Here is an 11128-nt window from a genome sequence, read left to right on the forward strand (position 1 = left end):
TACTTATGTTTGACCAAGACAGAAAACTAGAAATTTCCCTGGATTCTGCCTCTTCCTTATCACCATATTCAATCACACACCAATAAAATACTGATTACAAAAAGCTGGGGTCTGCATTATCTTTTGCCTGTTTTTTAACACTAGCCTCCATGCCTTTAATACTGAAGCACTTAACCCATACCATTTCTTAACCAATCTCCACCCAGTAGCAAGGGGTATTTAAAAAAAAAAAAAAAAAAAAAAAAAATCAGAAAAAAAGAACAAATGATGCAGTCAGATCATGCAATTTTATTTAAAATTCTTGAATTGTTCTCCATTTTCCACAGAATCAAGTCCAAGTTCCTCAGTACGGTAACTCCCTTATAACTTAGCCACTATGACATCTTCAGTCACAACATTATAGGGAAATCTGTAATCAAAGATCAGAAATGACTCCTTTATCCTTTCAGACTCTAATATAGTCAACTGGGGGGCACCTAGGTGGGTCGGTTAAGCAGCCAACTTCAGCTCAAGTCATGAGTTCCAGCCCAGCATCTGCTGTCAGGGCAGAGCCTACTTCAAATCCCTTCTCTCTCTCTCTGTCCCTCCCCCGCTCTCAAAAATAAAGAAACTTTTAGGGGCGTTTGGGTGGCTCAGTCAGTTAAACTTCCGATTCTTGGTTCAGCTCGGTCATGTTGTGAGTTGGAGTCTCACATCAGGCCCTGTGCTGACAGTGTGGAGCCTACATGGATTCTCCCTCTCTCACTCTCTCTCTGCCCCTCCCCTGCTCATGCTCTCTCCCTCTCCCTCTCTCTCAAAATAAATGAATAAACTTTAAAAATAAGCAAATAAACATTTAAAAAAAATAAGTCAATTGATCCCATTTATTTATAAAACCTTTAAATGTGTGTATCAGTATAAAAATTTGCCAAGCAAGCCCCTTTTATTTTACATGCAAGATAGCCTTAAGCCATGGGTTTCATGTTACTGCTTTCTCAGCCTATTTACTCAGTAATGTTTCTTCCCTTAAATTATTTCAAAAATCAAAAGTGAAATTATTATCCCCTCTTGCATCATCTTCAAAGAGATGGACCAAGAATGTAGGTTCACAACTGCCGAGTTTCCCCGTGTGGGATCTGAAACTGGCCCTGCACAGAGAGGGCAAAGAGAGAATGAGGAAAGAGACAGGCTACTCCACTCTGGGAGGGGGTAGTTTTAACAAGCAAGGAAACTTACTTTCTAGGCTTCTCTTCAACAGCTACAGGACAAGTAGATATTCACACCTGCCCACCAGAATCTTAAAAGTTAACCCACAGGCCTTAACTGGATTCAGTCCTGTCTGCACGATGCAGATGTTCTCAACAGCATATGGCTCTCTGAAGCCTGAGTCCTTGCAAAGGGCCCACACTACTGAAGTGGTAGGCGGACACAGAGTCCACGGACAGGGAGTGGGGAGCAGCCTCAGATTGTCTGGGTCCAGCTCCAATGGCTGCACTAATGCTTCACTGAAACTCGATTTTAAACTAAGTACCCTTGGGGTGCCTGGGTGGCTCAGTCGGTTGAGCGGCTGACTTCGGCTCAGGTCACGATCTCGCGGTCCGTGAGTTCGAGCCCCGCGTCGGGCTCTGTGCTGACAGCTCAGAGCCTGGAGCCCGTTTCAGATTCTGTGTCTCGCTCTCTCTCTGCCCCTCCCCTGCTCATGCTCTGTCTCTCCCTGTCTCAAAAATAAATAAAACGTTAAAAAAAAAAAAAATTTTAAACTAAGTACCCTTTTTCCTTGCTTCTTCTGCAAGCTCCCCTCCTTTCTTAGCCTTTTGTTTCAGGAACCTGTACCACCCTGAAGACACGACAAAGGAGGCTGGCAGCGTGTCCACAATTCCTGTCAAAACCAGCTAGGTCCTGTATTTCCCTATAAACCACCCCCCGCCCCACCCCTTCCTCCGGGTGGGCTTGCAGTTTTGAAGGCCATAGCCTGCTGGGAGCTCCTCTGCCCAGCAAAGCAGTCAAGCTATTAATCTTCATTTTCCCAAGCTCTGTCTTTGTGTTATGTGTTGGCTCCGAAACATGGAGGTCAGTTTTCAACAACAATTCTTCACCTGGGTATTGCCCTCCAAAACGTCTTAAATGATCTTCTGCCTGTGATTTTCCAATTCTCTTGAGCAGGTAGGTCTCCAATGAGAGAGTGTTGTGTGAATGGAGGTCTCCGTCCATGGATTCCCGAGAGATTTATGTGGGGATCCACACTCAAAAGACACCCAGAAGGAAAGTAGCAAGCACAACGCAGTTTATTAAAGCCAAAATACATGCTCAAGGTGGGAGAGCAGGCAGGTTCCCCCAGGGAACCAGCCCCTAGGTTGTTTTGCAGATTGGATATGATTGGGTCTCTCCAGGCTGGGAGAAGCAGTGACATACAGTGACGTGGTCTCCAGTGGAGGCTGCTTTCAGTCACTTGGGTGACTCCCCCCTCACTTTGGGAGGGACACTTTTTGACTCTACAAGATTTACACCTACCCTTCAGGCAGGCTTTCTCTATGGCGGGGCTATCCCTGCAATGCAAATGTATTATAATGAGTCTAGGGGTTACCCTGGAGGGAAGAGGTGGAGGAGGGAAGGGAGCCCAGGCTTCCCACTTGTGGCTCTTGGTCCGTCAGCCCCAGAGTCTTGGAAGGCACAAGGTCAGGATGTTGAACTCCTGACCAGGAGTAGCTTGGTCAGAAAGCTTAAAATGTAGCCTTTTTTTTTTTTTTTTTTTATTACCCTCTCACCTCCAGCTCAGGTTTTTATCATTCCCCTTCAAGGTCTCGGGGCTCTGCCTCAGGGCATTCCTTCCACTGCTTTGGTCTAGCTTCTACCTACCAGGCATGTGGCCCCAGAACTCGGGTGTAAAAAAAGAATTTCTTTGAGGTTCTCTCAGGGAAGAATTATTAAATTAGAATTATTAAATCCTGTTTATAAAAACACTGAATTTACACTTGAGAATTAGAGAGAGAGAGAGAAATTGTTGATAATTGAGAAACTTTTATAGAAAGTTGATAGAGTATTTTATGCCTGTTGAATAAAATTTTTTAAGTGGAGGGCTATATTTACATTTTCTTCTAATTAATTTATATTGTATTTTACAAAAGTATCAGCCCATGACATTTTTTTTTTTTAAAGGCCGGGGGCGTGTGTGGAGGGATGGGGGTAAAAGATCTGGACTTCACCAAAGACAGTTTGAGAAGCTCAGTTCTAGCATACTTCTTACCCTCCCCAACTCACCAAACACCTAGTCTGGCTTTATGTCTACCCAATTATCATTAGCATTTGTTTCAATCTACTGATAAACATCTGCAGGTGAATGCAATCCCATTATACATCTTAGTAGGTGCTATGAATTGTAAATGGAATCCAATCTTGATCTCCAGGTATATAGCCCATCTCACAAGGGCTAATCAGTGTTGTTCAATTTGTAACTCTAGCCCTGAGAAGCAACAGTCATCACAAATAACAGGATTAGGGGATCTATTCTTGAAAAGACCAAAAAAAAAAAAAAAGTTAAAGTTCTTTTCATTCTAAATGACTGCTGAGTGATGTCAATCTCACCCACTCAACTATTTTTCCATGCTGCTACACGGCCTTTTGTCTCTACTGCTCCCATTTCTGGCTTTATTTTCAGGTAGCTAAACCTCTCAATTAGGGTAAAGACAATTTTTATTCTTACTAAATCTTTCGGGGGAGGCTTCCAAGATGGCAACATAGGAGCCCTCTGAATGTCCCTCCTTTCAGGGATACACCAAGATACATTGCTACACAGGGATCAATTCCCTCCAGAGAAATCCAGAAACTAGTTGAGGGCTCGTACACATCAGGGACTGGGAAAATACATCAAAATGGGTAGGAAAGGCTGAAATCCATGCTCACCACAAGCCCCTGACACAGTGCCTTACAGTCAGAAGGGAACCCCCAACTCCCAGCTTGTCCCTAAGGAGGGAAGGGTTTGCACTCCACATATAGCGCCCTCAACTTTTAAGGTTATCTCTAAGACACAGGCTCCAAATCTTCTAACTCTGACAGTATTCACAAGTTTCACTGGACCGTAGTAACAAAGTAGCATTTGTGAAACAGGCCTGTGAGCAGTCACCCTGCTATCCCCCCAGACACAGGGAAGAGGGAGCAGACAAAACCTTCCTCTGCCACTTGCTCCCTGAAGGGAGTTTGACTGCATACCGAAGCAGCAGCTGCTGCAGGGCTGACTGCTGATTAGCCTGCACCTACTTGTGGACTAGGGATCCTCTCTGAGGCCCAGAAGAGCAGGTGAGCACTTCCCCCACCTTCTTTCTGGCTCACTCCAAGGATAAAACCAAGTCACCAGCTTCATCCTAGAAGGAAAGAGCTTGCCCACACATCTAGAGCCCCAGCTTTGATAGCTGCCACCCTAGGGATGGGCCCCAACTGTGATAGCCAACAGGGCTTGCATTCATGAGTCCCACAGGACTACAGGACACAAAGAAGCAGTTGTTAGATATATGAGCATTCCTCCCAGCTACCTCTTCCAGCACAAAGAGAGCAGGCAAAAACACCCATCTCCCAGTTTTTCCCTGGAAAGGGTTTGACTACATATTCTCCCAGTGGCTGCCTGAGGGCCAGTGGGCACTAAGCTGCTTTCTCCCTCTGCTCACTCCAACAGTAAAACCCAGTCTCCTGCTTCTCCCTGGAAGATGGATGTAACGAACATTTATAAATGGGAAGAATCGGGGTGCCTGGGTGGCTCAGTTGGTCAAACATCTGACTTCGGCTCAGGTAATGATCTCCTGGTTCGTGAGTTTGAGTCCCACATGGGGTGAGCACCAGCCCTGCTTTGGGTGAGCACAAGCCCCACTTCAGGTAAAAACACTTCTCTCTCTCTCAGTCTCTCTCTCTCGCTCTCGCTCTCGCTCTCGCTCTCGCTCTCGCTCTCGCTCTGCCCCTTGCTCACTTGCGCCCTCTCTCTCAAAAAAATAAAAAAATAAATAAATGAAAATCAGTACAAAATACATATTGACTATACAACGTAACAGAATAATGAAATAATGTAGTTATAACAAATACATTGCTTTTGACTAAAAAAATAAAACTGTCTTTTTAAATGAATAGTATCAACATCTTGAAGTTCTATAGCGATCTGTTGCATGCCTTAATTTTAATTAAAAAAATGAATAGAATAATCGAAACAAAGAATCAACATTAATCTTTAAATCAAAAGGATTTACAATGAGATTATAATTAATTACATGCCAAAAAATATCTTATTGAATAGGGTGGTGACCTCAGTTACTTTGTTTAATCACTAGAACAATTCAATCTCCAAATAAGAATTTGGATTGATTCCAAATATATCCAATTAAGATTATCAATTCACTAAGAACAGTGACAATAAACCTCAAAAATAAACTCTTTAAAAACTTTTCTTTTTGATTAATGTATCTGCTCCAATTTTTATTAGTACTTAGGTCCTTGAGGAAAACCATCTTGGCAAGAGGACTCTTCTGTCCCCAGAATGCCTGGGGGCAAACATTTACATAAATAATTGTGTTGATTTTTCTATTCTATTACTGAGTACATCATTCGTCACCCATTAGACCCATTTACAACAGACCAAAGTCAAAAAATGCTGTTCTTGTTATATTGAATACATTCTGGAAAGTGACAGATTTTAACAGATTTTTCTCCTATGGATTTAGAAAAAGGATTTAGAACTTTTATATTTACCAACATGCATGGTTACATGTTTCTAATTCAGACAGTGTTTATCTCTCAGGTTCCACAACAAAACCGTGAGTGGTCTAGACAATACTTGTATTGCCAACTGATTATAATTCCTTTCTCTGAATACCTACAGGACAATTACATAGAGATGATTCAGAACGTGAAATCGTTCCTGGTATCTTATATATGAAAATGTGTTTTCATTTACCACATTTAGCAACTTTCCACTTAACATTTTAGTGACCTTGAAACTATGCGAAGACATTTTATTTTCTCAAATGTCTATCTTTTTTCACATGAAATGACAAGTGCTTCCTTAGTATTCTAATTGCTACAAAATGCTGAATCCACTAAGAAGGTTTCCAAGGAACTCCTTTCAATGAACTTCAGGAGGAAAACTAAAACAAGCCTTCTCTAAACAAGACTGGGGGGAAGGAAGCCAGTTTATTCTCCTTATCTTTTGTACTTGTGGATACATATTGTATACCTTTGGATATGCACCTGCTTTTTGTAAATCATAATGTCCATAACTAGTCAGAAAGTGAATATTTCTTGAGATCCCCCCAATGCACAGCACCGTCTCAAGGTGCACTGACATTCAGCTTATTCTCCCCAGAATTCTGCCAAAATCTTCTCTTTGACTTTAGCTTCAGCCTTGATCTTTGGACCATCATAGAGCTAAAGAACTACTGGCCTTCCTGAAGTTGTGCATAATCAATGACAGGTACTTGATAAGTTACCAACATATCTAATCAGTATAACGATGTCAGTAATATAAATAAGACGTGCCATTCAGATTTATCGTCATGCTCTGAAAATTTACATTCAAATATAGATAAAAGCATATTAGGTATAACCTGAACAAAAAAATTTTATGTGCCCTATGTGTTGAAATTCTGCCACTCAGCTGAACTACAATCCATTATTATTACCAAAATTAATTGCAGAAATAATAAGCAGTGTTAACAGATGATAAATTTGTTTTAAAGGGGTTAAGAAATATCCAATGGTTGAATAAAAATAAACTGAGAGGTACATCAGTATTAGGAGAGAGTCCCTTAATGAGATAAATTTAGGAAAAATGCATTCTTTTAGAGACAAGATATGCTTATAATATATAAATACTAATACAAAGATCATTAGTAAAGATTAGAATAACATTGTGTTAGTCTGACTTTGATCATATAAAGGGAGTCACTATAAGAATATGAAAATAACGAGTGTGATACAGGAGCGATGGCTTATATGAATCAAGTAGGAGCTGGGAAATAAAGGTCTACAAACATGAAGCCAAGAGATCAAGAGCAGTTACTAACGAGGTCAGCCTGGAGCACGGGTGTATGGAGAAGCTGCAGCTTGCAGGGAATTTTGAGAAACCACTGTCACTGGGACCACAACTGATAGCTCCTAACTCATTCTACAAAGTCACCATGGCTTAACACCACGATTTCTCAAGAACGGGGCTCCCCCTCACCTTCATCTTCCACACAAATTACTCTCAACAGGAAACTCTAACCAGAACCTTACAACAAAGAAGATTCGGAAAAGCTTGGTTCTCAGACTAAGGTGGGAGGGTCTTGGTTCCAGGGGAAGAACAGACAACCCACCACTATCACACTCCAATCATAGTAGAATCGGTTATAGTGTAAGCAGTTAAAACATGAAAGAAAATAACCTATAAGTTGTATTTAGTTACCAGTTACCTAATCCCATAGAAGTTTTAAAACTTTCAAGACAAAGATTCTGCCAAGGAATTTTCATAGTTTATGAGGATAAATTAAAATCAGAATATCAATTTTGCCACACGGACATTTTACAAAGAGGAAAGTATCCCAAATCCTACATAACAACTCTCAGAATACATCATCTACCAGCTAGACATAATGAAGAATATAAGCATAAACAAAAGGAGAAAGGGTTAAAGAAAAATAGTTTTCCCAGGGCACATAGGTGGCTCAGTCAGTTGAGTGTCTGACTTTTGATTTCGGCTCAGGTCATGATCTCATGGGTTCATGAGATCGAGCCCTGCATCATGGAGCCTGCTTGGGATTCTCTCTCTCTGTCACTTTCTGCCCCACCCCTGCTTGCTTTCTCTCTCTCTCTCTCTCAAAAATAAATAAATAAACATTAAAAAAAGAAAAATAGGTTTCCCAAATTACATTTTGTTCTCACTAATCAAAACTCAAAATCATAATTTTATAAGAATGCTTTAAGATTTGTCTATGAGGTTAAAAATTAACCCAAAACTAATTCCAATGATTGTTATACATTTATTGAAGAAAAAGACTATTTTAAGACTTGTCCCAAGTTCATTTTAAAAAATGTAACTAAAAACATTTTCCTGAGTTATATTCTGCTGAATATAAAATTACTAATGATATTATTAAATATCTCAGTTGAAAGCAACTATGCATTAAGTACCTCAAACACGTGGCCAGAGTGACTAAATGGGCATCCAGTAGCTGAGGAGTTAGAGAAATTACCATTCCAGATCCACAGTGTCAAACTTTTTTTTTTTTTTTTAAGATTCTATTCTTTAAGTAATCTCTACACCCAATGTGGGGCTTCAACTTAACAACTCTGAGATCAAAACTCTCATGCTCTACCGACTAAGTCAGCCAGGGACCCCCCACAATGTCAAATGTATAATATTTGGCTCCACAAAATTCTAATAATCATGATATAAAGTAATTTTTAGATAAAATTTTAGATCTAGTCTTATATTTCATAAGTTCATTCTATTGTGGTGATATTTGCATTTGGCCTTGGCTTTGGGTAATTATTGATGTAATCACTCCATCATTGAGCATGTGACAAAAAAAATTTGCCTTTTACATTATATCTCTAAAATCATATCAACACAGCTCAATTAGATTTTTTTTTGGTGTTTTATGTAGATATAAATGTCCTACACTCTTTTTGAAACAGAATTATTTCTTTAAGGCCACTACCTTCATAACACCTTGCCCTTGATCACACAGCCAGAACTTCCTACTTTCTGAATTCTCTTTTGTTGTAATTATTTATGCCTATCATCTCATCTCTCCTACTAATCTGATGGTGATTCAATGGCAAAAACATCTGCTTTTTTTCCTTTTTTCATCCCCAACAGGAGTCATGAATCAGCAACTTCCATGGCAAATTCACTCTGCAAATACATTTGGTGTGGTTGACACATTGCATTTGCATGCATGCACACATACGTGTATGTGTGTTCATGTTCCCCATAGAGTTGTTCTTTATGTATATTCAAGGAATTGTGTAACCATCATCATGATCTAATTTTAGAAAAATTTCATCACACCAAAAAAACAAAAGAACAAAACCCCACAAAAAACAAAAACAAAAAACTGCACCCATCAACAGATACTCTCCACCCCTGCTGTTTGCCGTAGGCAAACATCAATCTATTTTCAATCTCTGTAGATTTGACTATGCTGGCTATTTCATAAAATGGAATTCTACCATACGGGTTCATCTGTTACTGACTTCTTTCATTGAGCATAATGTTTTCAAGATCCACCCATGTTGTATCATACTTCAGTACTTTACTATTTTATATTGCAAAATAATATTCTGCATATTGATAGACCACATTTTATTTATCTATTCATCAGTTAATGGACATTTGGGCTATTTCCACCTTTTGGCTATTATCAATAATGTTGCTATGAACATCTGTATACAAATTCTTGTCTGGACATAAGTTTTCATTTCTCTTGGATATGTACCTAAGAGTGAAACAGCTGAGTCATATGGTAAGTCTATCTTAACCTTTCGAGAAACTGCCAGACTGTTTTACAAAGTGATTGCACCATTTTACATTCCCACTACCAGTGTATGAGGGGTCCAATTTCTCCAAGTCTTCACCAACTTTTGCTATGTCTGACTTTTTTTTTTTTTTTTTTTTTGATTCTAGCTATCCTAGTATGTGTGAAATGGTATCTCACTGTAATTTTGATTTTCGTCTCTCTAGTGATTAATAATGTTAAGCATTTTTGTGCTTATTAGCCATTTATGTATTTTCTTTGGAAAAAATGTCTATTCCAGTTCTTTGTCTGACTTTTTCTTTGTCTGATTTTTAATTGGATTTTCTATCTTTTTTTTTTTTTATTAACGTTTATTTATTTTTGAGACAGAGAGAGACAGAGCATGAACAGGGGAGGGGCAGAGAGAGAGGGAGACACAGAATCGGAAGCAGGCTGAGGCTCTGAGCCATCAGCCCAGAGCCCGACGCGGGGCTCGAACTCATGGACCGCGAGATCGATCGTGACCTGAGGTGAAGTCGGATGCTTAACCGAGCCACCCAGGCGCCCCGGATTTTCTATCTTTTTTAATGCTAAGTTGTAACAATTCTGCATATATTTTGGATACATGTTCCTTACTAGATACATGATTTGAAACTATTTTCTCCTATTCTGTGGGTTGTCCTTTAATTTTCTTGGTATTGTTGGCAACACAATTTTTTTTTTTTAATTTTGATGAGGTCCAATGTATCTATGTTTTTCTTTTGTCATTTATGCTTTTGGTGTCATGCCTAAGAAAATATTGCCTAACCCAAGGCCACAAAGATTTACTCCCATATTTCCTCCTAAGGGTTTTAAAAGTTTTAACTCTTTCATTTAGGTCTATGATCCATTTAGAGTTAATTTTTGTATATTATGTGAGACAGGAGTTTAATGTCCTTCTTTTGCATGTAAATATCCAGTTAGTTGTCCCCAGCTTCATTTGTTGAAAGATTACTCTTTCCCTATTGAATCATCTTGGCACCTTTGTCAAAAATCAATTGACCAAAACATGAGGGTTTATTTCTGTACTTACGCCAGAACGACACTGTCCTGAGTACATACCTTTGTAGTAGGTTTTGAAATCAGAAATGGGTGTCCTCAAACTTTGTCATTCTTTTTCAAGATTGTTTGGGTTATTCTGGATACTTTGTATTAACACAGGAATTTTAAGATTAACTTGTCATGTCTGCAGAGAAGTCAGCTGGAATCTGGGGAGGATTACCATCTTAGAATATTAAATCTTCCAGTACATTAGCATGTGGTATCTTTGCATTCTTTAGGACTTCTTTTCTTCCTTTCCATGATGTTTTTTAGTTCTCCTGTGTAAGTCTTGAATTTCTTTTGTTAAATTTATTTCTACACATTTATTCTTTCAGATGGTATTGTGAACAGAATCATTTTCTTAATTTCATTTTCAGATTGTCCATTACAAATGTATATAAATACAATTGATTTTTGTATATTGATTTGGCATTCTGTAACTTTGCTGGAGACTCATTTATTAGTCTTAATAGTTTTATTTTTAGTAGATTCCTTAGGACTTTCGATATAAAAGATTGTATCATTTGCAAACAGAGATAGCTTTACTTCTTTCCAATCTGGCTGAGTTTTATTTCTTTTCCTTGCCTACTTACCCT

This window comes from Lynx canadensis, chromosome C2 (assembly GCF_007474595.2).
Source record: "Lynx canadensis isolate LIC74 chromosome C2, mLynCan4.pri.v2, whole genome shotgun sequence".
NCBI lineage: Eukaryota > Metazoa > Chordata > Mammalia > Carnivora > Felidae > Lynx > Lynx canadensis.